General features: G+C 44.2%; 1 protein-coding gene and 2 non-coding genes across 3 annotated transcripts in view; 2 read left to right on the plus strand and 1 right to left on the minus strand.

Moving 5' to 3' along the window:
* LOC126090494 (uncharacterized) overlaps positions 1-25,993 on the plus strand; it is a 687,867-nt gene that overhangs the window by 349,165 nt on the left and 312,709 nt on the right. The gene's annotated exons all lie outside the window — the stretch shown is intronic.
* Trnap-ugg (transfer RNA proline (anticodon UGG)) lies at positions 7,493-7,564 on the plus strand. Its single transcript has one exon. It is a non-coding gene; the product is annotated as a tRNA-Pro (tRNA).
* Trnap-ugg (transfer RNA proline (anticodon UGG)) lies at positions 12,373-12,444 on the minus strand. The gene has a single exon. It is a non-coding gene; the product is annotated as a tRNA-Pro (tRNA).

Below are 25,993 nucleotides of genomic sequence, written 5' to 3' on the forward strand. Positions count from 1 at the left end.
TGTCCATTGCCATTAAAATGATTCCCGTTACCGTTGTTCTGATTGGTTACGGAGTGTTCATTCCGATTACTTGTGCTCGGCTCTTCTTCGTATATTAGATCAATTGAGTCAAGCACGGAAAGAAAGTATTCAAGGTCGTTCTCCGGTATGGTTACCAATTTTTCGCGTAAGTTCGCGGGTAGTCTGGTTTTCAGAATTTTGAGAACGTCTACGTGCGGTATTGGATTATTCCAATAGCGCGTCTTATTCAAGTACTTTTCGAAATACTTTCTCAACCCGCCGTTTTTTAGGTTGAACGGTTGTGGGTTGAATACCTCACGTCGCAGTCTTTCTTGGACCCCAGCAGACCAATATTTCTCCAAGAAAGCCCGTTCAAATTGTTCGTAGGTGACGCACTGTTCAGCCATGTCTGTGGCCCACAAAAGTGCGTCGCCTTGTGTGAAGCCTACTACATATCTAATCTTCTGTGCCTCAGTCCAGTTTCTTGGTAAGACATTTTTAAATGCTCTTACAAATACGACTGGATGAGTTTTTCTGGATTCTGTGGAGAAAACTGGAAACTGTCTATGTTTCAACAGGCTCTCATCGACTAGAAGCGTCGAGATGCAAGGCGACACGCCTACTGCCTGTTGCAGCACCGCGTTTGGCGAATAGCCATTGTTTGCCTGCGCCGGTGCGTGCACATACGCCGAACTGGGCGCGTGATGTTCTGCGTTATTGACATCGTAATCTGGCACGGGTGAATAAGTGTCAGGCTGCCTGTTGCTTGACGTAGGCAAATCATTTGAAACATTTAGTCTACCAGCAATTTCCTTACGTATTCTGTCCTCGGCTACTTTGATTTCATTACCTAATTTTTCAAAAAGTTTTGTTTCCCGGTCAGTTATTGATTCATTTACATTACCGTTTTCTAAAGTTTCATTTATTTTGATAATGTCCGCCTTGATACGTCGAGTCTCCTGTTTCAGAAAACCGACTTCTTCGTTAACTTTATTAACTTGGTCAGGTATTTCTTCACATGCGGACTGTACTCTTGTTAAATTTAATTGAATAGCCTGTACGTTTTCATGTATTTCTTTTTGTACGGTTTGTGTTTGATTGTGTGTTTCTACTATTTCTGACAGTTCCTGTTCCTGTTTGTTTGTAAGATCTGACAATTTCTTTTCTAAGTCATTTGCCAATACATTGTATACACTATTGACGGTTTTGATGACTTTGTCTTCGATCTTTTGATCGATTTCATTGGTGAGTTTATTTAAGCGTTGATCGAAATGTCTGTGCATGTTTTCAAATTGCGTGTTTACACTTGAAAACTGCTGTTGGAACCCAATTTCCATGTTTGACAATTTTGTGTTTGTCATGTTGTGGCTGATTTCTAGATTCGACAGTTTTGTGTTGGTTGTGTTGTGGCTGACTTCTAGATTCGCCAGTTTTGTGTTCGTTGTGTTGTGGCTGATCTTTAAATCAGATAATTGCTCGCCCACGTTTGACATCAGACTATATAATGCCTCAAGCGTAACTGACGAAGCTTGTGTGTTTGTATTTATGCCATTATTTGTAGCCATTGTTTCTCTACCACGATCGGATTGAATCGAAACCGGGCTAGGTTCACTGATTTCACGCGAAATATTTTCATCTGATCTGGTAATCGATGCTTCATCGACTGTGCACAAGGTTTCATTTGCAAGTGGTTCATTATTGTTAATCCCTGTGGAGTGCAATTGAATCGTATTTACTTCTACATTATGTTGTGCTGAAAAACTAATTGCGTCATCATTTACGTCACTATTGTCAGAATCGGTGACGTGTCCATGAACATTTGTCAAATTAAAGTTCTCCGATTCCATTGTGGAGATATTATTTTTATCTGTACTTCACTGTTAATCTAAATCTTTAAATTCTCTCGCAGTTGAATTAATAGAAATATCTCGCGATTGTTATTTGTTGCGCGTCGGAAATTTACAAGATGGCGCACTACGTCTTCTAATTCTGCGATTGTTGAACATAAAAAAGTAATTATCAAAGTGTAATTGTGTGTTGCCACAAACACTACCAGGATTTTAATATGGAAGGGAAAAGGTTCTGCTTCAAGTGGAGCTAAGCCAAGGTGCAGCCATTGCATGCGTTTGCGCTTTCCTACCTTAATTCCGGCTGAGCTGCGTCACTCACGATTACGTTAGTTTTGTAAATCCTTGTCCTTGTTCCTTCTGGTTATTGTGCCATCCGTTTATACAGTTAATATTGTTTCACCTTATTCGTCATTTTCCATGTGCATCATGTAACAGAGAAACAGTAATTAGTACAAGTACATTTGTAGCACAACAATGAAGTACTTACTCTTTGTTCCACCAGCACTGTCCCTGTCAGCGGTCGCCAGTGTGGCGAAATAAATAAAAAAACATTTGATTTAATTGTGTTCTTTAACTTTAGAATTTTTGAAAGGCTTTTTGACGGATCGTATTGACTGGCTTGAATGCGGACAAATACAGTGCTGCGTGAAATATGCCTGTAATATAATTTACCATTTCGATTAATTACATTTTGAATTCTACGTCATTGTTGATTTAATCAGAGTTCTCACCTTAGACGTAGAATTAGTCCTTCTGCCACAATATTAATTCATCAGTCGCCATCGAAGTTCTTCTCCTTGTTGACCGTGTGTATCTTCCTAAGTCGGCATCGGTTCACTTCACGAAGACGGTGGAAACCAAGCAATACAATGCTACGTTGCTTTAAATAATTTTCGTAACACTTCGATACTTCTCACTATTTTTTATTCACAACACCATAAGACTTGCAGTGCTCGCCGCACAAACCATAATTACTAACTACATGGCTGCCTTTCCGCACAGTCCAAAAATCACGTCCATCCTCCACGAGGCAACAATCGAGAGTGTCCCTTAGCTCCTTGGAGTATGAAACAAAAGAGAATCCAATGTGAACTTTACAAAGATTATAATATACATGCCTCTCAATTTATCTTTGGCGCAGCTTTTAAGATATTGTATGTCTCAGCATAGGAATGTGTCATTACAAGCGAGACCCTTAGAGGTGGTGGTCCAGATTGCTGTACACACCGTTACCTCTAATACCCAGTAGCACGTCCTCTTGCATTGATGCATACCTGTATTCGTCGTGGCATACTATCCACATGTTCATCAAGGCACTGTTGGTCCAGATTGTTCCACTCCTCACCGGCGGTTCGGCGTAGATCCTTCAGAGTGGTTGGTGGGTCACGTCGTCCCTTTTCAATCTATACCAGGCATGTTCGATAGGGTTCATGTCTGGAGAACATGCTGGCCACTCTGGTAGAGCGATGTCGTTATCCTAAAGGAAGTCATTCATAAGATGTGCAAAATGGGGGCGCGAATTTTCGTCCATGAAGACGAATGCCTCGCCAATATGCTGCCGATATGGTTGCACTATCAGTCGTAGGATGGCATTCATATATCGTACAGCCGTTACGGTGCCTTTCGTGACCACCAGCAGCGTACGTCGGCCCCACATAATGCCACCCCGAAACAGCAGGGACCTCCACCTTGCTGCAGTCTCTGGACAGTGTGTCTAAGGCGTTCAGCCTGACCGGGTTGCCTCTAAACACGTCTCCGACGATTGTCTGGTTAAAGGCATACGCGACACTCATCGGTGAAGAGAACGTGACGACAATCTTGAGCAGTCCATTCGGCATGTTGTTGGGCCCATCTGTACCGCGCTGCATGGTGTCTTGGTTGCAAAGATGGACTTCGCCTTGGGCGTTGGGAGTGAAGTTGCGCATCATGCAGCCTATTGCGCCATTACATGGGTGCAGGCAGTATCTGCTATCATCATTCAAGATTACACTGCGCCAATCCATCTTCAAAGTGATCATCTGACGGCAGAAGTCGAGGCATGCTCCTCAGTGTTGTGGCGTGTGTGGAAGACAGACTAACGGTGTGCGTGCCCTCAGTCTCACTGCTAATAAGTGGTTCGCAAGAAGTTGTGTTGACAAATATGGCTTCACAAAATCTCTTAACCTCTTACCTGTGCTGTGGTAGCTGTACGATCCTGGCGGGCGTCTGTGCTGCTTGGACGTCCAGAACGTCGTCTACGGATGTGAGAATGTTCACTTGACCACTGATACAAGCATCGTTGCACAACTGACGCAGCACGTCCAATTTGTGTGGCGATACTCCTAAAGGCCCATCCCGACACTCGGAAGGCCACAATTTGACACCTTTCAAACTTGTTCAGACGGCTGTTGGAAGCACGAGTGCATCTCCGTGGTATGGTTGACGGCTCACCTCACACGTTTGCACCACACCTAGCCTTCTAGCCGGCCGAAGTGGCCGTGCGGTTAAAGGCGCTGCAGTTTGGAACCGCAAGACCGCTACGGTCGCAGGTTCGAATCCTGCCTCGGGCATGGATGTTTGTGATGTCCTTAGGTTAGTTAGGTTTAACTAGTTCTAAGTTCTAGGGGACTAATGACCTCAGCAGTTGAGTCCCATAGTGCTCAGAGCCATTTGAACCTAGCCTTCTGGCTGTGATCATGCCCTATTAAATAATAGGCTCATAGGGCGCTGTGGTAACTATGCTATGCTATCTTTTGGAGGACGACACTGGAATCATCATCAGGATATCTACTATCCCCCAGGTGCCATATGCTGTCATCGGATCAAAATCGGTGTGTGTGTGTGTGTTGTTATTGTGGTCTTCAGTCCTGAGACTGGTTTGATGCAGCTCTCCATGCTACTCTATCCTGTGCAAGCTTCTTCATCTCCCAGTACCTACTGTGACCTACATCCTTCTGAATCTGCTTAGTGTATTCATCTCTTGGTCTCCCTCTACGACTTTTACATCCACGCTGCCCTCCAATACTAAATTGATGATCCCTTGATGCCTCAGAACGTATCCTACCAACCGATCCCTTCTTCTAGGCAAGGTGTGCCACAAATTGCTCTTCTCCCTAATTCTATTCAATACCTTCTCATCAGTTATGTGATTTACCCATCTAGTCTTCACCATTCTTCTGTAGCACCACATTTCGAAAGCTTCTATTCTCTTCTTGTCCAAACTATTTATCGTCCACGTTTCACTTCCTTATATGGCTACACTCCATAAAAATACTTTCGCAAACCACTTCCTGACACTTAAATCTATACTCGATGTTAACAAATTTATCTTCTACAGAAACCCTTTCCTTGCCATTGCCAGTCTACATTTTATATCCTCTCTGCTTCGACCATCATCAGTTATTTTGCTCCCCAAATAGCAAAACTCATTTACTACTTTAAGCGTCTCCTTTCCTAATCTAATACCCTCAACGTCACCCGATTTAATTCGACTACATTCCACTATCCTCGTTTTGCTTTTGTTGACGTTCATCTTATATCCTCCTTTCAAGACACTGTCCATTCCGTTCAGCTGCTCTTCCAGGTCCTTTGCTGTCTGTCTCTGACAGAATTACAATGTCATCGGCGAATCTCAAATATATATTTGCAGCAGTGTATGTATCACAGCAGCGGATCCCGCGTGGTCTCTGTTCTTTCGGACACATACATTCGTATATAAGCAATATTATTGATTTGATTTCTTTATTTATGCAGGCTGTGCTTGAGACTTGTCATTTTTGCTGGAACCTTGTGACTTCGCTCCCGCCAATCGTCTTTCATGTATTGGAGTAACATCCAAGACAGGAGGATCCACCGATTCCCATACGAAGGCACTGTAACTAGTTAATCGATAGTGAAACTCCCACCATGAATTGAAAGAAATAAAATTTTTTTAAGTGCATTAAATAATGTCGATGCAAGCTATTTTGTTATGAAGCCTAAAGTGCACTCAGAAAGCGTCGGTAACAGCACTCCACAAACTGCTTCACGTTCTGGCAAATCAGGATTTATAAAACATCTACAAGTCGGCACAATGTGTCACTACAGTCGGGAAAGAAATTTCTAGAGAGGCTCCTAGACTAGCTACAGGACTGCAACAAGGATGCTGTTGTCTCCCAAACTCTTCAAGTTGTATGTGCAAAAGGCAATCGATTTATGGTGTAGAAATTGCACGGGTGTGTGTGCGCTGATGTAGGGAACCAGTGTATGTGTACACTTTTCTATGCTGATGATCAGGTCGCTGCAGCAAACTATGAAGGGGATAGATCTTACATGCTTAGGAAGTTGTCGAAAGAGTATAAAAAGTGGGGTCTGAAAAGGCGGAATATCTATTTTGTGGAGAAGAGGGAGGTAACTCCGACATTGACGAACAGGTTATTAAATTGTGTACAGAGTTTCAGTACCTGGGCAGTACCCTGTCACGTGAAGGAAGATGTGACACAGATATCCAAAAACGGATCAGGCGGGAAGGAAGGAAGAAGTATCTGCGTCCCGTCTACATCGAGATCATTAGACACGGATCACAAGCTCGGATGGTGTCAAGGATGGCGAATGAAATCGGCAGTACCGCTTCAAAGGAACAATCCTGGTTTTTCCCTGGAGCGATTTAGGGAAATCACGGAAAACCTACGTCTGGATGGTCGGACGCGGGTTTGAACCGTCGTCCTCCCGAGTGCGAGTCCACAGTGCCAACCACTGCATCACCTTGCACGGTGAACCAGGGAAGGATGACTATTCAGGAATTAAATTCCATACCTTGGTCCTAAAAACTGCATTTAAATGTTAAAAATGTATTTAGGCTATATAAATTCGTCTTGGAACCAGTAACAAGTTATGGTAGTGAATTCTGAGGACTCACAGAAAGAAATAAGAGACTTGAGAATTTTACAAACGGACCACTTCAGGAGAGCATGTAGTATTTCCCGACTTGACCACGTCATAAATGAGAAACTAAGATAATTGACACAGACTCATTGTAGTATTACGGGCAGCAGGTGAATAAGACAGCGAACTATTTGCAATAAATAGTGGTTTTCAACTAACCTTAACCATGGCTTCAACGGATTTACACCCATCTTCTTCAGAAGGACAAGAAATAAACTTCACATAAGCAAAAACTCACTTAGTAATGTGATCTAGCATCTCCATACGAAATGTGTCAGCAACGATCTGTGTATCCATTTGTAGAAGTTAAGGTCCCTAAAATCAACGGCTTGTCACTTCAGTACAATCAATCACATAAAATGCCAGACCATGGTCTGGGCATGTTACAGAATGGATGAAACCGATTGTCCAAGAGAGCACAGAAAGTGTGGCTATGGAGAGAAGAGCAATAGAAGAGGACGAGGAAGAATCCAGGCATTTTGGGGACAGGCATCCGGGATGCTACTACAGCTGTAGTATTCTCGCAGCAAGAAGAGGTTTTATGCAAGGTCCTGGTGTCCATTTAATAAAACAGCTTTAACCTTGCGTTTTCCGTCCGTCGAAGAGAGAAATATTTTCCAAAGACGCATTCTAGTGAGTCAGTTTACTGATAAAGACGCCAGGGTTTCGTGAGTCAGATCAACACGCGACGCGCTGAAATGTGTTCGTCGACTGTGAAGGCTAAGATGATCTTAACAACGGGCTCAGTGGTCTAGGGGTATGATTCCTGCTTTGGGTGCAGGAGGTCCCGGGTTCAAATCCCGGCTGGGCCCTCCAATTTTATCACCAGGATGTGAATATACGAATACAGTCCTAATTCTGTAAACATCCTCACACAACAGTCCAATTCTAAAACCAAACATATAATTTTATGTAACGTACGGTAATATTATTGATATGGTTTCTTTATTCATCCAGGCTGTGTCTTAGATTTATCAAAATGATCAAGAAGATATCCATCCCTGTACGAAGGCAATGTAACCAGCAAATGATAATGAAAATCCCACTATGATTTGGAAGAAAACAATGAAATGTTAAGTGTTTTAAATACTGTCCATATAAGTTGTTTTGTTATTAGGCAGAGCAATTATATGCTCACCGTGTAACTGAAGTACCAAACCAGTTTTTAATGGACTTCTACTGTCTTATAAAATTCTACCATCAGTCACTATGTTCGATAACAACCTGGTGTCTGAGGAGAGCAAATGCCTGAAGGCAGACAGTTAATTTATTTAATTTAAGAAACGTCTCATCAGAAAGTTTCATCAAATGTTTGAACGATGATACCAGGTATACAGGTATCTCTCCTAAGACAAATTTTTAGCCGCGTGGTTTGAGGCGTCATGTCACGGACTGCGCGGCCCCTCCCGCCGGAGGTTCGGTTCAAATGGCTCTGAGCACTATAGGACTTAACAGCGGAGGTCATCAGTCCCCTACAACTTAGAACTACTTAAACCTAACTAACCTAAGGACATCACATACATCCATGCCCGAGGCAGGATTCGAACCTGCGACCGTAGCGTTCGCGCGGTTCCAGACTGAAGCGCCTAGAACCGCTCGGCCACTCCGGCCGGCCACCGGAGGTTCGAGTCCTCCCTCGGGCATGGGTGTGTGTGTGTGTTGTTATTAGCATAAGTTAATTTAAGTAGTCTGTAAGTCTAGGGACCGATGACCTAAGCAGTTTGGTCCCTTAGGAATTCACACATATTTGAACATTTTTGAACAAATTTTCACTGGTGATTTTTTCGATTTATTTTCTGTCATGTTAGACGAAGTAATCCCAAACAAATACTGCTCATCACATGCCTCGTGCAACGCCGAACTTCAATGGAAAGCGTCGGTTTGCTAGAAACAAAATTATTTGTAAAGCGGGATCAAACATGTCCATTCAACAGAGCGGTCCCAAAATAGTCTAGTGCGATGTTTGTTCTGCGGATTGTATTAATAGGGACAACAAAATGGAAAGAATAGCCATTAGTCCAGCAGCAACTCGAGTACCACCCTCTACTGTGCTGGCTGCTACCCTCTTGCAGCAGCGCTGCCCAGTCGTTGCTGGAGTACTAGTTATTCCTCTTCAAAAAAATATCGATAAAACAAATATCGCCCTGTACTAATTTCCTACCACTTTAAAAATCACACTCCTTGTAACTGTAAATAAAACGACCCTTTCTCGTTGACATAAGCAGTAATTAGAATCGTTCTCGTCTTCAGTCCTCCTACACCACCTTTCGGAAGGTCACAGTTAACAGGCGAACACCGTTAAAATGCAGCTATTCCACACTCCAGACTTTTGACCTGGACCTTCTACTAACTGGTTTCCTTCCTCCCTCACAGCCCACATCCGTAATCTAAATTACCGATGTCGGTCTCCTTCAATAACGGAAAAGTCTGACAGTTGCTTAGCTGTGGATCACACTGTCTCGCGTTTCCACAATCTCCATATCGATTTCGTTTAGCAAATGCTTCTCGGTTCTTCTCTTCAATGTATTTCAGACTACTTCCCGATTCGCATCAAGGTGTGAGTTCAAAATCCCGCACAAACGGATTAAAGTTTATAGAACTGGCGCTGATTGAGACATGAGCACAGCTAACCATAGTCTTTTTTTTAAACAAAGTAATCTTCCGCTTTAGCAAAATCCTACACACGTTACTACTGTGAGTCAAAACAGAAACCTACCTCAATACAGACAATATACAGAATAATATTTTTACAGGGTGTTTCAAAAATGACCGGTATATTTGAAACGGCAATAAAAACTAAACGAGCAGCGATAGAAATACACCGTTTGTTGCAATATGCTTGGGACAACAGTACATTTTCAGGCGGACAAACTTTCGAAATTACAGTAGTTACAATTTTCAACAACAGATGGCGCTGCAAGTGATGTGAAAGATATAGAAGACAACGCAGTCTGTGGGTGCGCCATTCTGTACGTCGTCTTTCTGCTGTAAGCGTGTGCTGTTCACAACGTGCAAGTGTGCTGTGGACAACATGGTTTATTCCTTAGAACAGAGGATTTTTCTGGTGTTGGAATTCCACCGCCTAGAACACAGTGTTGTTGCAACAAGACGAAGTTTTCAACGGAGGTTTAATGTAACCAAAGGACCGAAAAGCGATACAATAAAGGATCTGTTTGAAAAATTTCAACGGACTGGGAACGTGACGGATGAACGTGCTGGAAAGGAGGGCGACCGTGTACAGCAACCACAGAGGGCAACGCACAGCTAGTGCAGCAGGTGATCCAACAGCGGCCTCGGGTTTCCGTTCGCCGTGTTGCAGCTGCGGTCCAAATGACGCCAACGTCCACGTATCGTCTCATGCGCCAGAGTTTACACCTCTATCCATACAAAATTCAAACGCGGCAACCCCTCAGCGCCGCTACCATTGCTGCACGAGAGACATTCGCTAACGATATAGTGCACAGGATTGATGACGGCGATATGCATGTGGGCAGCATTTGGTTTACTGACGAAGCTTATTTTTACCTGGACGGCTTCGTCAATAAACAGAACTGGCGCATATGGGGAACCGAAAAGCCCCATGTTGCAGTCCCATCGTCCCTGCATCCTCAAAAAGTACTGGTCTGGGCCGCCATTTCTTCCAAAGGAATCATTGGCCCATTTTTCAGATCCGAAACGATTACTGCATCACGCTATCTGGACATTCTTCGTGAATTTGTGGCGGTACAAACTGCCTTAGACGACACTGCGAACACCTCGTGGTTTATGCAAGATGGTGCCCGGCCACATCGCACGGCCGACGTCTTTAATTTCCTGAATGAATATTTCGATGATCGTGTGATTGCTTTGGGCTATCCGAAACATACAGGAGGCGGCGTGGATTGGCCTCCCTATTCGCCAGACATTAACCCCTGTGACTTCTTTCTGTGGGGACACTTGAAAGACCAGGTGTACCGCCAGAATCCAGAAACAATTGAACAGTTGAAGCAGTACATCTCATCTGCATGTGAAGCCATTCCGCCAGACACGTTGTCAAAGGTTTCGGGTAATTTCATTCAGAGACCAGGCCATATTATTGCTACGCATGGTGGATATGTGGAAAATATCGTACTATAGAGTTTCCCAGACCGCAGCGCCATCTGTTGTTGAAAATTGTAACTACTGTAATTTCGAAAGTTTGTCTGCCTGAAAATGTACTGCTGTCCCAAGCATATTGCAACAAACGGTGTATTTCTATCGCTGCTCGTTTAGTTTTTATTACCGTTTCAAATATACCGATCATTTTTGAAAAACCCCGTACATACAATGAAGACTTTCACGACTGGATGTTTCAGCTGCCGAGAATTCTTCCGTGTTGACAAGGTTTATCTCTGCTATCATGTGAAATCCAGCCACGCCCACTTTCCACGGTATTTAGGCCGTTCTTCGACGTCCGACTCGTTAGCCGGCCAGACTCGGCACAACCAGGAACACCGCCGAAGATGTCCAACGTAGCTTTGGACGAAACGTCAGGGGTAGTGCTAAAGGTCTTGTAATGCTAGCTAGTCCATTTGTGGTCCACTGCCAGATTCTGTTTCTCACAACAAATAAGAGAGTAATTAACAGAGATAAGTAAATTGCATCACGTACACAATAGCGCCGTATGAAGTTCGCTGCTTGTCGCGATCTTCTGGTGAATTATTTTATGGATAGCACTAAGTATCCATGGCCGGACGATTTTTTATAATATCTATTAAAAAAACACAAACCTTCCTCGTGAATTAGGTTGACAGTGAAAACGTAACCAAAATACGTACAGTAGTTCGAGAGATTAGCCGCAAAACAGACAGAAAAACGCGACGAGGGCCTTTATAATATGTGTAGATTAGCGATTCGTGTACACTTGCCTTTTTTTTTCTTCCAGTTTATATTCGGAGTTTCACTATGGGTTTGCCTGTTACAATCCCTTAGTATGAGAATGGATAGCTTCACGATTGTTTTCTTCTAATGCGTGGAATCGTACCGAACGAGGTGGCGCAGTGGTTAGCTCACTGGACTCGCATTCGGGAGGACGACGGTTCAAACACGTCTCCGGCCATCTTAATATAAGTTTTCCGTGATTTCCCTAAATCGTATCCGGAAAATGCTGGGATGGTTCCTTCGAAAGTACACGGCCGATTTCCTTCACCATCCTTCCCCAATCAGAGCTTGTGCTCCGTCTCTAATGACCTCGTTGTTCAAAATGGCTCTGAGCTCTATGGGACTTAACTTCTGAGGTCAACAGTCCCCTAGAACCTAGAACTACTTAAACCTAACTAACCGAAGGACATCACACACATCCATGCCCGAGACGTTCCCTGGGGGAGGGGGGGTCCACCCGGGGCCGAACCGCACAATAACCCTGGGTACGGTGTGGGGCGGCGGAGGGGTGCAGTGGACTGCAGTAGTCGTCGTGGGGTTGTGGACCACTGCGGCTGCGGCAGGGACGGAGCCTCTCCGTCGTTTCTAGGTCCCTCGTTAACACACAATACAATACAATACATAAAATTATGTATTTGGTTTTAGTATTGGACTATTGTTTGAGTATGTTTAGAGAATTAGGACTGTATTCGTATATTCACTTCATGGTGATAAAATTGGAGGGCTCAGCCGGGATTTGAACCCGGGACCTCCTGCACCCAAAGCAGGAATCATACCCCTAGACCACTGAGCCCGTTATGAAAGATGTTCTTTGCCGTCACAGTCGACAAACACATTCCAGCGCCTCGCGTGCTGGTCTGTGAGTCACGAAACAATGTGGTGTCTCTCTCTCAGGGAGCTGTTGCCACGCTAGAATAAGCCTTTGGGGAACACTGCTTCTTCCGTCTGTTGAAAAGGAAAGTTAAAGCTATTTTACTAGATCAACACCAGAATGTCGTGTAAATCTTGATTTGTTAAAACCTGGTGCAGTTAGTGAAGATTGTTGAAGTGCTCTTACGACCTTTTGTGAGTGCTCCTTCATTGAACAGATTCTAGGGGGTTAACGTCTTTCCTTAAATGTTTGTTTCATTATGAACGATGTCAGGGATCTACAGATTGCGACTGCGGATGATACTCTGACTCATATGCCTCTTGAGGTGCCGTAGTGAACACATTCGAGTCGTAATCCGGTATGAACAGCAACCAAGCGCGTCGTTAATTAGTTCTCCTATCGGCTTTAGAGCGTGGTGCGCATCTTTAGTTGCTCACGCAGATTCCTTTACATTTTAAGGCATTTAAAACATGCAGCAACTGTCTGGTTCAAATGGTTCAAATGGCTCTGAGCACTATGGGACTTAACATTTGTGGTCATCAGTCCCCTATAACTTAGAACTAATTAAACCTAACTAACCTAAGGACATCACACACATCCGTGCCCGAGGCAGGATTCGAACCTGCGACCGTAGCGGTCACGCGGTTCCAAACTGAAGCGCCTAGAACCGCACGGCCACACTGGCCGGCAACTGTCTGGAGCACCATATTTTTGTTGTGCTAGAGGAAACCACAAAAATCAAATGAAGTGTACACATAGCTGTAACCAGTGATTTCACTAATATATCCATTAAGCATTTCGGAGGACTGTACACCTATCGTCAGGAGGATTTGTTTAAATTAACAACCAGAAACCATAAATCATCGGCCTTTTTAATTTAAATAAATCCGCCTGATGTGGTATCCACTATCTATAATGAATTGTAGCTGCATAGCACGTTTCACATTGAGCAAAAACTAAATTCTTCAAACGCTCTTAGTCGCATTTATTTGTACGTTGCAGCCACTTACTATTTAATTCCGGAAACTGAACTCCGAAAAACAGTAGTTCGCATCACACCTGCTTTTTAATGTATAGTAGATTCAAATTGTAACACACTTATTCACGTTTTCCTTACGGTTGTATCTATTAGGTTTTTCGTCGCCCTTTGCACCAGTTACTGTATTCTAGCTAGGAGGAGAGACTGCCATATGGAGCCATGTTGAATGAAAGGCTTAACAACTCCATATAGTAAACCATATGTGTTTGGAAGATGGAGGCAAGGGGGGGGGGGGGCGGCAAGAGGGGTACTCCCCCCCCCCCCCTGTAATCTGGATCACAGAATTTGTATTCGTTACCGAATCCTCTTACACATCTAGAAGTGATTTCGTTTGAGTAGCTAAGTGTGTCAATTCTCATGAGATATAACAAACTTTTTGTGCGACATATAAAAACGTCTCGAAACTGACCAGCTTACTAAGTGGAAATCATAGTCTTGCGACGCCCCCCCCCCCCTCCCCCTCAGGATAAGTGTCTGGGGAACCCAATGTAGAAGATTCTTGATTAAGGCGCCGTTACTGCGCTGATAGTTTTGAAATAGAGCGATGATTATTTCAAGCGAGCATCAATGCTCTCATAATGGAAGGAATAACTATTTCATAGTGTCTGCTAAAAACTTACATACATATTATATATGATTAATGGCTCTAAACTAGAACATTTTAGGTTTTTTTATCACGCGTTAACAGTAAGTTTTAAGATTAAGGAATGTGGTTGGTAAAGAAACGCTGATATTGTGGCTTTGAATCTCTGTCGCGCCCGGCCACTGCAACGTATGTGACGTAGTGTCTGTATTCAATACGCATTCTCATTTGTAAAGTTACTAAACTGAGGAGGTACCTGATTCTCAGCCTCAATGGCAACTACCTCCCCCCTCAAAAGGGAACATTACTCAAAGCTTCAGGAATAAATACAGTAGTTGTTGTGGTCTTCAGTCTTGAGACTGGTTTGATGCAGCTCTCCATACTACTCTATCCTGTGCAAGCTTCTTCAACTCCCAGTACTTACTGCACCCTACATCCTTCCGAATCTGCTTAGTGTATTCATCTCTTGGTCTCCCTCTACGATTTTTACCCTCCACGCTGCCCTCCAATGCTAAATTTGTGACCCCTTGATGCCTCAGAACATGTCCTAGCAACCGGTCCCTTCTTTTTGTCAAGATGTGCCACAAACTCCTCTTCTCCCCAATTCTATTCAATACCTCCTCATTAGTTATGTGATCTACCCAACTAATCTTCAGCATTCTTCTGTAGCACCTCATTTCGAAAGCTTCTATTCTCTTCTTGTCCAAACTATTTATCGTCCATGTTTCACTTCCATACATGGCTACACTCCATACAAATACTTTCGCAAACCACTTCCTGACACTTAAATCTATACTCGATGTTAACAAATTTCTCTTCTTCAGAAATGCTTTCTTTGCCATTGCCAGTCTACATTTTATATCCTCTCTACTTCGACCATCATCAGTTATTTTGCTCCCCAAATAACAAAACTCATTTACTACTTTAAGTGTCTCATTTCCTAATCTAATTCCCTCAGCATCACCCGACTTAATTCGACTACATTCCATTATTCTCGTTTTGCTTTTGTTGAAGTTCATCTTATATCCTCCTTTCAAGACACTGTCCATTCCGTTCAACTGCTCTTCTAAGTCCTTTGCTGTCTCTGATAGAATTACAATGTCATCGGCGGACCTCAAAAGTCTTTATTTCTTCTCCATGAATTTTAATACCTGCTCCGAACTTTTCTTTTGTTTCATTTACTGCTTGCTCAATATACAGATTGAATAACATCGGGGACAGGCTACAACGCTGTCTCACTCCCTTCCCAACCGCTGCTTCCCTTTCATGCCCCTCGAATCTGCCATCTGTTTCCTGTACAAATTGTAAATAGCCTTTCGCTCCCTGTATTTTACCCCTGCCACCTTTAGGATTTGAAAGAGAGTATTCCAGTCAACATTGTCAAAAGCTTTCTCTAAGTCTACAAATGTTAGAAACGTAGGTTTGCCTTTCCGTAATCTATTTTCTAAGGTAAGTCGTAGGGTCAGTATTGCCTCACGTGTTCCAACATTTCTACGGAATCCAAACCGATCTTCCCCGAGGTCGGCTTCTACCAGTTTTTCCATTCGTCTGTAAAGAATTCGCGTTAGTATTTTGCAGCTGTGACTTATTAAACTGATAGTTCGTTAATTTTCACATCTGTCAACACCTGCTTTCTTTGGGATTGGAATTATTATATTCTTCTTGAATACAGTAGCAGGTCGAATAGCGTGTCATAAATATCATGGGCTACAACAGAGCAAATAAGAGAAAAAAATCTCCCGAAAAGAAAAACAGAAGGAACATTTTCGTATTGAAATTGTCAGTGACAGGTAGAACGCATCAAAAAGCTAACATAACAATGCATGTTTGAATTTACTTCTATAACTAATAAAATCAGCGCAAAATCCTGTGACTCCGCAACTGAAGCTGTACTTCGCCTAGGTTTTATCTGTAGCACGAATAATACTGAAGTTAAAATCTGCTGCATTGTTAGACCGCATCTTATTTCTGCTTTCGACCACTTTGCTGGGGTGTTCTTCAGGATCTTGTGATGTCCTCTGTAGATAGTGTGTTCAAGGACCTGAAGAAGATCCCAGAACAAAGGTAGAAATGTCCAATGTTTCGAAAAATATGACGCGGCCTAACAACCAAGAAGATTTTAACTTTAGCAACAGGGGCCACGAAAGCTTGCAGACTTACATAAGTGTATTACTAACAGGTTTTTAGGAAACTTAGTTTTTGTACACAACTGGTTCGTTGGAGTTAAGGGACGAAACGAGTTCATCGGCACCTAGATCAAGAAAGAATGCTTCTGGAGAAGTCATATCAGTCGCAGCAGAAGGGTGTGTGTGTGGGGGGGGGGGGGGGGCACGTCTCCCAGCATCCTACCTCCCGCCAACCTGATTAAGCGCGAAGACAGTTATAGAGTAAAGAACGCCTTCTGGCTGGGAAATTCGTAATAGTGAGAAGGCTAAACTCACAATGGGCATCCGTTGGTCCGACAATAAAACAAGGTGAAGTGTACATAGCTGTACTATAATGAGTAGTGTGTTCGAAATACATACCTAACAAATAACTGTGGGAATAAATTATTTTGACGAATATGAACCTGTTAAAACTAACTTAATTACGCTATAATTAGAGGCGTACCCGGTGGAAAGGCAGGGGATGGTGACAGATACTTAAAAGAGAAAGAAAAGAAAAAGATCTTCACAAACCGAACTCGCAAACTGCGCCGTGCCACACAGACAGGCGTTATCAACTCAGTATCAGTCTGAAGAAAGTTGGAACAAATAATCGGCACTGGCTAGCAGCAAGTGTATCCAGAACAAATTCTGAACTCTGAAAACTATCTGACCATCCATCGCGAAACTAACAGGGCGCCCTCGCACCAGCTCAGGGTCTGGGTACGCTCGATTGTAGTCCTGTTTTATTAGAATAGGTTCAAGAATTGTGGCGTCGACGGAAATAAGACTTGTACTCAGCGGCTGAACTTCCCCGGATGGGGCCTACCGGCCAACAATGCCATACGATCATTTCATTTCCCAGCGAAAGTACAGTTTACTAAGTAGGCACATCGGTTGAGGTTAAATATAAGAGGATTACAGCCTGTACGATGGTCAATGAACACTAAATACACCTCCCAAGAGTAATAACCAAGGCTTTCTGACAAATCCAGTTATTTCGTTCGGTGACTAATACAAAACTCTTTAGCTGGTTTAATGTGACAAAGGAAAATGTAAGGGCTCATCCAGGATTTGCACTTTTTTTTAACCAGTACATACGTTATTTAGAATTAATAACAAGAATACCGTTTAAAGTTACAAAGCATGCAGCATTTACACACCTCTCTACATTCATTTCGTATGTAATTTGCCGCTATTTCTTTCAATATGTTCCTCTCTTCTTAATGACTTTTTTCTCTCAATCTCGCTTCTGAACAAGTGCGACGCATTTTTCAGTTCGATTTTAAAAACCAGTTTTCCTTATATTCTACCGAGCGAGGTGGCGCAGTGGTTAGCACGCTGGACTCGCACTCGGGAGGACGACGGTTCAAATCCGTGTCCGGCCATCGTGATTAGGTTTCCCGTGATTTCCGTAAATCACTTCAGGCAAATGCCCGGATGGTTCCCCTGAAAGGGCACGGCCGATTTCCTTTCCCATCTTTCCCAAATCTCATGGGACCGATGACCTTGCTGCTTGCCTTCTCCCCCAAAACAACCTACCTTCTATTGTATAATCAGTCAAGACATGACAGGCAATCAAACAAACTATGAAAGTGCATTTAATACGACGCGAAAAAAAGGGGAAGTCAATAAGTGCCTGGATCTAATTGTACTCACCAGCCGCTAGACGGCATCGTTGTCTTCGACTATGGTAGGTTGCGCCTTACCACATCACTCCGCTTTGGGCTGTTAAGACCCAAGGAAGGCTGCACCGCTCTCTGTTTGCACTATAAAACAACACCTCCGCAGACCGGTTTTTGTGGACTTTCAGCACAATACGGGGACAATGTTTTGTCACAGTGAAGTGTTTACCAGTGAACTGAACAGTTCAAAAGTGGTCGAACGAGCGTGAATGATGAGGAAAGAGCGGGGTCCAGCTACAGCCACAACAGATTCCAATGTTTAACAAGACAAATTAGTCACGGTTCTGCTTATCAGACCACGCATAACAGGCGTTTCTTTTGAAGCATGACAATGCGCATCCACATACCGCCACCCACACTGCTCAAACTCTTCAGATACTACGTTCGTGGTATTTGAGCATTCTGCATACAGTCCCGCTCTCGCCCAGTCTACCATCTGTTAGGGCCACTTGAAGAAGCTTTAAGAGGCCGTCGATTCAGGTCCGATCAGCTGGTAAAAGAAACAGTGTACACTTAGCTAGCTTGTAGCCTAACAAAAGCCCTTTTTTTCGGAACGCATGGGAAAGCTTGCGCCACGCTGGACCAAGCAGGGTGACTACATTAAAACATAACGTTAATCAAAATTGTGCATTTTTGTTGTAATAAATTATAAAAATTGATTGTTGATTTATCCCCGTGTACGTAGGCAATGCTTTGTATTAAACAACTTGGTAAAATTCTTGCTTTCATTATGAGTAGGTGATCAAAATTATCCGGACACCTGGCGGAAAATGACTTACAAGTTCGTGGCGCCCTCCATCGATAGTATTGGAATTCAATATGGTGTTGGCCCACCCTTAGCCTTGATGACAGCTTCCACTCTCGCAGGCGTACGTTCAATCAGGTGCTGGAAGGTTTCTTGGGGAATGGCAGCCCATTCTTCATGGAGTGCTGCACTCAGAAGAGGTATCGATGTCGGTCGGTGAGACCTGTCACGAAGTCGGCGTTCTAAAACATCTCAAAGGTGTTCTATAGGATTCAGGTCAGGGCTCTGAGCGGGCTAATCCATTATAGGGATATTGTTGTTGTGTAACCACTCCACCACAGGCCGTGCATTATGAACAGGTGCTCGATCGTGTTGAAAGATGTAATCGCCATCCCCAAATTGCATGAAGGTGCTTAAAATGTCAATGTACGCCTATGCTGTGATAGTGCCACGCAAAACAACAAGGGGTGCAAGCCCCCTCCATGACAAACACGACCACACCGTAACACCACCGCCTCCGAATTTTATTTTTGGCACTACACACGCTGGCAGATGACGTTCACCGGGCATTCACCATACCCACACCCTGCCATCGGATCGCCATATTGTGTGCCGTGATTCGTCACTTCATACAACGTTCTTCCACTGTTAAATCGTCCAAGGTTTACGCTCCTTACCGCAAGCAAGGCATCGTGTGGCATTTACTGGCGTGAAGTGTGGCATACGAGCAGCCACTCGACCATTAAATCCAAGTTTTCTTACCTCCCGCCTAACTGTCATAGTACTTGCAGTGGATCCTGATGCAGTTTGGAGTTCCTGTGTGATGGTCTGGAGAGATGTCTGCCTATTACACATTACGACTCTCTTTAACTGTCGGCGGTCTCTGTCAGTCAACAGACGAGTTCGACCTGTACGCTATTGTGCTGTACGTGTCCCTTCACGTTTCCACTTCACTATCACATCGGAAACAATAGACATCGGGATGTTTAGGAGAGTGGAAATCTCGCGTACAGACGTATGACACAAGTTCCGCGGAGCGCCCCATTCTGCTCTCTCGCGATGTCTAATGTCGCTGATATGGAGTACCTGGCAGTGGGTGGCAGCACGATGGACGTAATATGAAAAACGTATGTTTTTGGTGGCGTCCGGATACTTTCGATCACATAATGTAACTACGAGGAGCGTTCAATAAGTAATGCAACACATTCTTTTTCTCGGCCAGTTTCGGTTAAAAAATGCGAAAGTTGTTGTGGGAGATGGTGGAATATTCCATCTTCAGCCCCTGCAGTTTCACGAAGTTCCGATAAGTGGCGCTTGAAAAGTTGCGTCTCTAAAGGAGGTGCGTTCCAAGTAGAGAGCTGTCATTTAGCGGAGAACCTGAGCATCACAGATTCATAGGGCGTGCAGAATGTCTGCGTAGATCTGGCACTGAACAGAAGCACGATGAGTCGTTGGGCGAGGCGCCTGTCATCACGGGTACAACGTCGCGCAAACCTTTCCCAGCTCCCACATGGCGGCACGCCGCACACAGCTGTTTCTTCTGCACTGTTGGAATGTGCGGACACTCTCGTTCGAGGTGATCGACGGATAACAATCAAACCACTCGCTACTAAACCAGAGGTGTCTGTTAGTGGTGCCGACACACTCGTCCATCAGATGGACGATGTCTGCCCGATAGGTTCCTCGCCGCCTAACATCACCATGAAGAGCAGCGGAGGAAGATTTCCGTGAAATTGTTTGCGCGTTACGAGGCTGATCGTGATAATTGTTTGTCGAATATCGTCACAGGGGACGAAGCATGCGTTCATCACTTCGGGTAGAATCACAATACATGAAATGCACACGATAAGCAAAAACAAAATAACAAAATGGAGGAATCATGAAATATGCAATATGGTGTGTTAAGCATGAAGATTTATTACTTGATTTATAGGTAAAATTTGTAGAAACAATTTTCAAAATGCAGCAGGAAACGGATACAGGTGACAGGAAAACAGAAATGAATACACTAAGCAGATTCTGAAGGATGTAGGTTGCAGTAGGTACTGGGAGATGAAGAAGCTTGCACAGGATAGAGTAGCATGGAGAGCTGCATCAAACCAGTCTCAGGACTGAAGACCACAACAACAACAACAATTAGACTCAGTATTTGCCGCAGAACATTAGTAGTTGGTGCATGCACACTGGTAGACGGGGCATGATTTAACTGTAGCACTTTTCTTGCAACGAAATAAACCCATTTTTACAGTGTATGAGGAGAAACGAAGGTGAGAGAGACAGAGGAAACACCTTCTCACTTAATTACTGATTCGTCGTACACTTTTTTTCCTTCTTGGCTTTGAAGAGAAGATGTATGCGGCGGAGACGGGTTTCATTGGTTGCTGCTCGTCACATGCAGGGAAGGGCGTTGTTGAGATTTATCTGCAGAGCCTTCTTGAATGAAGAAATCGATTCAGTAATATTACTGTGTGAGATTTTTTTCAATATTGGACTATTACATGGAAATGCTTCGAGACTTTGGAGTGTATTCGTATTTTCACCTGCTGATCATAAAAGTATAGGTCTCAGCCGGGATTTGAACCAGGGACCTCCTGCACCCAAAGCAGGAATAATACCCCTAGACCACTGAGCCACTATAAAAGATGTGCTTGTTGCTTGCTTGCCTGCACAGTAGGCAAACACATTCCAGTGCCTCGCGTGCTGGTCTGTGAGTCACGAAGCAGCCTGGGTTTCTGACACGGATCTGGCTCGCTCCAACAGACGAGTTAGCAGAACACTTTCCTTTTCGCCAGAGGAAGGAAGCAAAGTTAAAATGTTTTGTCACTGAGCTCGTCATGAAAATGGTAAGTAGAATGGTGAGGGAGAATGAGCGACTCACGAACGTATCTCTCGCCTCCAGACCAGACGCAATATTGAAATACACTCCTGGAAATGGAAAAAAGAACACATTGACACCGGTGTGTCAGACCCACCATACTTGCTCCGGACACTGCGAGAGGGCTGTACAAGCAATGATCACACGCACAGCACAGCAAACACACCAGGAACCGCGGTGTTGGCCGTCGAATGGCGCTAGCTGCGCAGCATTTGTGCACCGCCGCCGTCAGTGTCAGCCAGTTTGCCGTGGCATACGGAGCTCCATCGCAGTCTTTAACACTGGTAGCATGCCGCGACAGCGTGGACGTGAACCGTATGTGCAGTTGACGGACTTTGAGCGAGGGCGTATAGTGGGCATGCGGGAGGCCGGGTGGACGTACCGCCGAATTGCTCAACACGTGGGGCGTGAGGTATCCACAGTACATCGATGTTGTCGCCAGTGGTCGGCGGAAGGAGCACGTGCCCGTCGACCTGGGACCGGACCGCAGCGACGCACGGATGCACGCCAAGACCGTAGGATCCTACACAGTGCCGTAGGGGACCGCACCGCCACTTCCCAGCAAATTAGGGACACTGTTGCTCCTGGGGTATCGGCGAGGACCATTCGCAAACGTCTCCATGAAGCTGGGCTACGGTCCCGCACACCGTTAGGCCGTCTTCCGCTCACGCCCCAACATCGTGCAGCCCGCCTCCAGTGGTGTCGCGACAGGCGTGAATGGAGGGACGAATGGAGACGTGTCGTCTTCAGCGATGAGAGTCGCTTCTGCCTTGGTGCCAATGATGGTCGTATGCGTGTTTGGCGCCGTGCAGGTGAGCGCCACAATCAGGACTGCATACGACCGAGGCACACAGGGCCAACACCCGGCATCATGGTGTGGGGAGCGATCTCCTACACTGGCCGTACACCACTGGTGATCGTCGAGGGGACACTGAATAGTGCACGGTACATCCAAACCGTCATCGAACCCATCGTTCTACCATTCCTAGACCGGCAAGGGAACTTGCTGTTCCAACAGGACAATGCACGTCCGCATGTATCCCGTGCCACCCAACGTGCTCTAGAAGGTGTAAGTCAACTACCCTGGCCAGCAAGATCTCCGGATCTGTCCCCCATTGAGCATGTTTGGGACTGGATGAAGCGTCGTCTCACGCGGTCTGCACGTCCAGCACGAACGCTGGTCCAACTGAGGCGCCAGGTGGAAATGGCATGGCAAGCCGTTCCACAGGACTACATCCAGCATCTCTACGATCGTCTCCATGGGAGAATATCAGCCTGCATTGCTGCGAAAGGTGGATATACACTGTACTAGTGCCGACATTGTGCATGCTCTGTTGCCTGTGTCTATGTGCCTGTGGTTCTGTCAGTGTGATCATGTGATGTATCTGACCCCAGGAATGTGTCAATAAAGTTTCCCCTTCCTGGGACAATGAATTCACGGTGTTCTTATTTCAATTTCCAGGAGTGTGTTATGGCATCTCTGATCATAAAAGCTGTTCATCTACCGTACACTACCTCTGACATGTTTAAGTGGCTATAATTCTTGCTTATTATTCAGGAAGCGTCGCGTAACGTACACGGTTACTGAGATACGGCGATTTGTGCATAGGCTTCCCCGAAGGAATGTGCGTAAGGCATCATGAAACATTTCTGACTTACATGTAAGTTGCTGTAGCGCTGGACACAACGTAAATCTGACAACTCAGAAATCTCGAAAGGGCAAACGTAAATGATGCATCCGTCTTGGTAGTAATCCAAAATAGATGCTTACGACTATGGACCATAATTAGAGAGTTACACGAAGAGCTGAACGTAGGCAACAATAAGCGATACGATAAAACGACACATCAGCAAAACAGTCAACCCGGAGCGATGGCACCATGTGAGTTCCATGCTCTATCACTGATGATCACATTTAGGTATAAGGATGAAACCAACATCTGAACAGGGCAGTAGGGCCAGAGACCAAATGTACTGATAGTGTTTGACTTGATATTAAAAATATCATGTTGGTGAGAGAGCTGAGGAATCTGGAATTTTGTATAATATCAGGCAAATAACCGAAGTATGATACGAAGGAAGTAGCGACATTCTTAACGGTGGAAGCGACTGCGTGCAAGTTGTTATCACAGAGAAGAGAGCCCAAGAACAGTTCCTCCTGCTTCTGATCATTTATACACTGACAGTATAGTATTCTTTGGGGACAATAGAGCGAGCGATGGACAGGAAACACGAGGGAGAATGATTTTATTATTATAATCAAAAATTCAAGACGTAGTTGTGAATGATCCACGCCACACGTGTTTCATTCTTCTACTCACCACTTCCGGACATCTGCCGCAGAATTGTAGTCATATAATGCTCGAGTTGGAAGGGATTGGGATACTGCTGCTGAAACAATTCTACCTCCAGAATTTGATCGCCATAGGAAGAAAGGTGGCGAAGTGCTCGTCGAATCAATAGACAGTGAGTAATTGTTCCTGTTTAATTTCGTAATCTCTATTACACGTCGTATGGCGAGACGGCGTAAGACACTGCTGATGGTAATCGTTCATTCCGTTCAACGCTGTGGTGATGCATTACGAAGACAACATCTAGTTTCACTTTCTGCTTTCTTCTGTCTCTGCCATAAACTTCAAAACAAAAATGGTACAGTCTACTTACGTCGTTCGGAATCACCAAAAATGCACACTAACACGCCACTCGCAGTGAGGGTGCCTGTGTGTGTATGTGTATGTGTATGTGTGTGTGTGTGTGTGTGTGTGTGTGTGTGTGTGTACTCACAGAACCATTACAATTATGACAGATGAAATGATGCCAGTGGTATGAAAAACGGTAATGGCACATTGTGCTTATTCTCAAATATATATTTTTCTATCACCTAGTAATGAAAATTCCACGAACGTGATTTCATTATCTGCCACAGAAAGATGGGGAGAGACAGTTAAACAATGCGCACACCGAAACACGTCCAGCATCATGAAGAAACGCAGACATGATTTTTTAGAATTAAATTTATCCATGTTTTATGGATATTCTTTGACGGCTGGGACCGTTTTGTAAGATTTTTAATGAAATAACATACACTGCAACAGTCTGTCACTTGTTGCTAATATTTCACTAGCACGACGCGTTTCGGCAGCATGCTGCCGTTATCATTGCATTTACAGTTACTTTTAGATTCTAATTAATTTGAGGTGGGGTTAGTGTGATGCACACAAGGAAAACTAACCTTACGTCATATTGATGACAATGTAAAAGTAACTGTAAAGTCACCTGATTATGGCAGCATGCAGCCGAAACGTGTCAAAATATTACTAACAAGTGACTGTCGTAGTATATATTACATCATAAAAAGACATGATTTTGTATGCATATCACCATGATTCTGAAAGGAACAGTAGGGTTTAATGTCCCGTCTAGGAAGACAGATGCAGAGTAGAAGCTCACAATGGACACGAATGAAAGTGCAGACAGGCCGTGTAAAGGATTATCCCGGTATTCTCCCTAGGGAAACAACGAAATGGCTGCCCGGATAGTGATTTGAAAACCACTTCTCTCACATGCGAACGCATTTCGATACCCATTGCACAACTCCGCTTGTGTCAAGTATGTGAGAAATTTCAGTGTTCACGTGGATAATAGAAAAATCTATGAAAATCTATGAAATGGAAACGTATGCACTTGGAAATATGGATGGGCGAAGACTAACAGCTTCCGTGAGAGTTCAGTAAGTGAGGCAACACCTCTTCAAAAGAAAGAGTGGCAGCTGAAAACTGAAGGCTTTCACACAAAAATAAGACTACCGCTGGAGATCACTGTAAAGTGACGTTAAACGAAAAACCGCAGTGGACCTCAAAATAATAATTTATCAATAAATGGACACGAGCATTCTGTTTCGAATGTCAAGTATCTAATGTAGTCTACCTGGCTGTTAACGTTAACATCAGTATTGGGAAGCATAAAAGTTCCAAACAGACCTAAGGCACTGAAAATATCGCATCTGAAACTGAAATATGGGGAAAGAAGTGGAGAATTGTAAAAATGGCTCTACCGTCTGTGAATCTTAAAATAGAGAGTGAAAATATATAACAACAGTTTGAGGAACACTTAGATGGACTAGTAACAGACCTGGATTCTTGAGACACTTAAAAGTGACTTTCATCCCCGAGAATCACTTGCGGATATGAAAGATGCCTGTTGCACCATTTTCCACATGACAATTTGAAGACTGGATAACTGAAAGTTCCACTTCAGGAGTCGAAATAAAGACTGCGGATTACAGAAAAGTAAAGCGACCATCGATTCGTAGGTTGGTTTGAACGCCACGGTGTTTTACAGGGCGTGATCCTAAGGAAGATGAGATGATATCTTCCTTTGTCATATGAATCGACTGGGTT

Source organism: Schistocerca cancellata, chromosome 1 (genome assembly GCF_023864275.1).
Source record: "Schistocerca cancellata isolate TAMUIC-IGC-003103 chromosome 1, iqSchCanc2.1, whole genome shotgun sequence".
Taxonomy (NCBI): domain Eukaryota; kingdom Metazoa; phylum Arthropoda; class Insecta; order Orthoptera; family Acrididae; genus Schistocerca; species Schistocerca cancellata.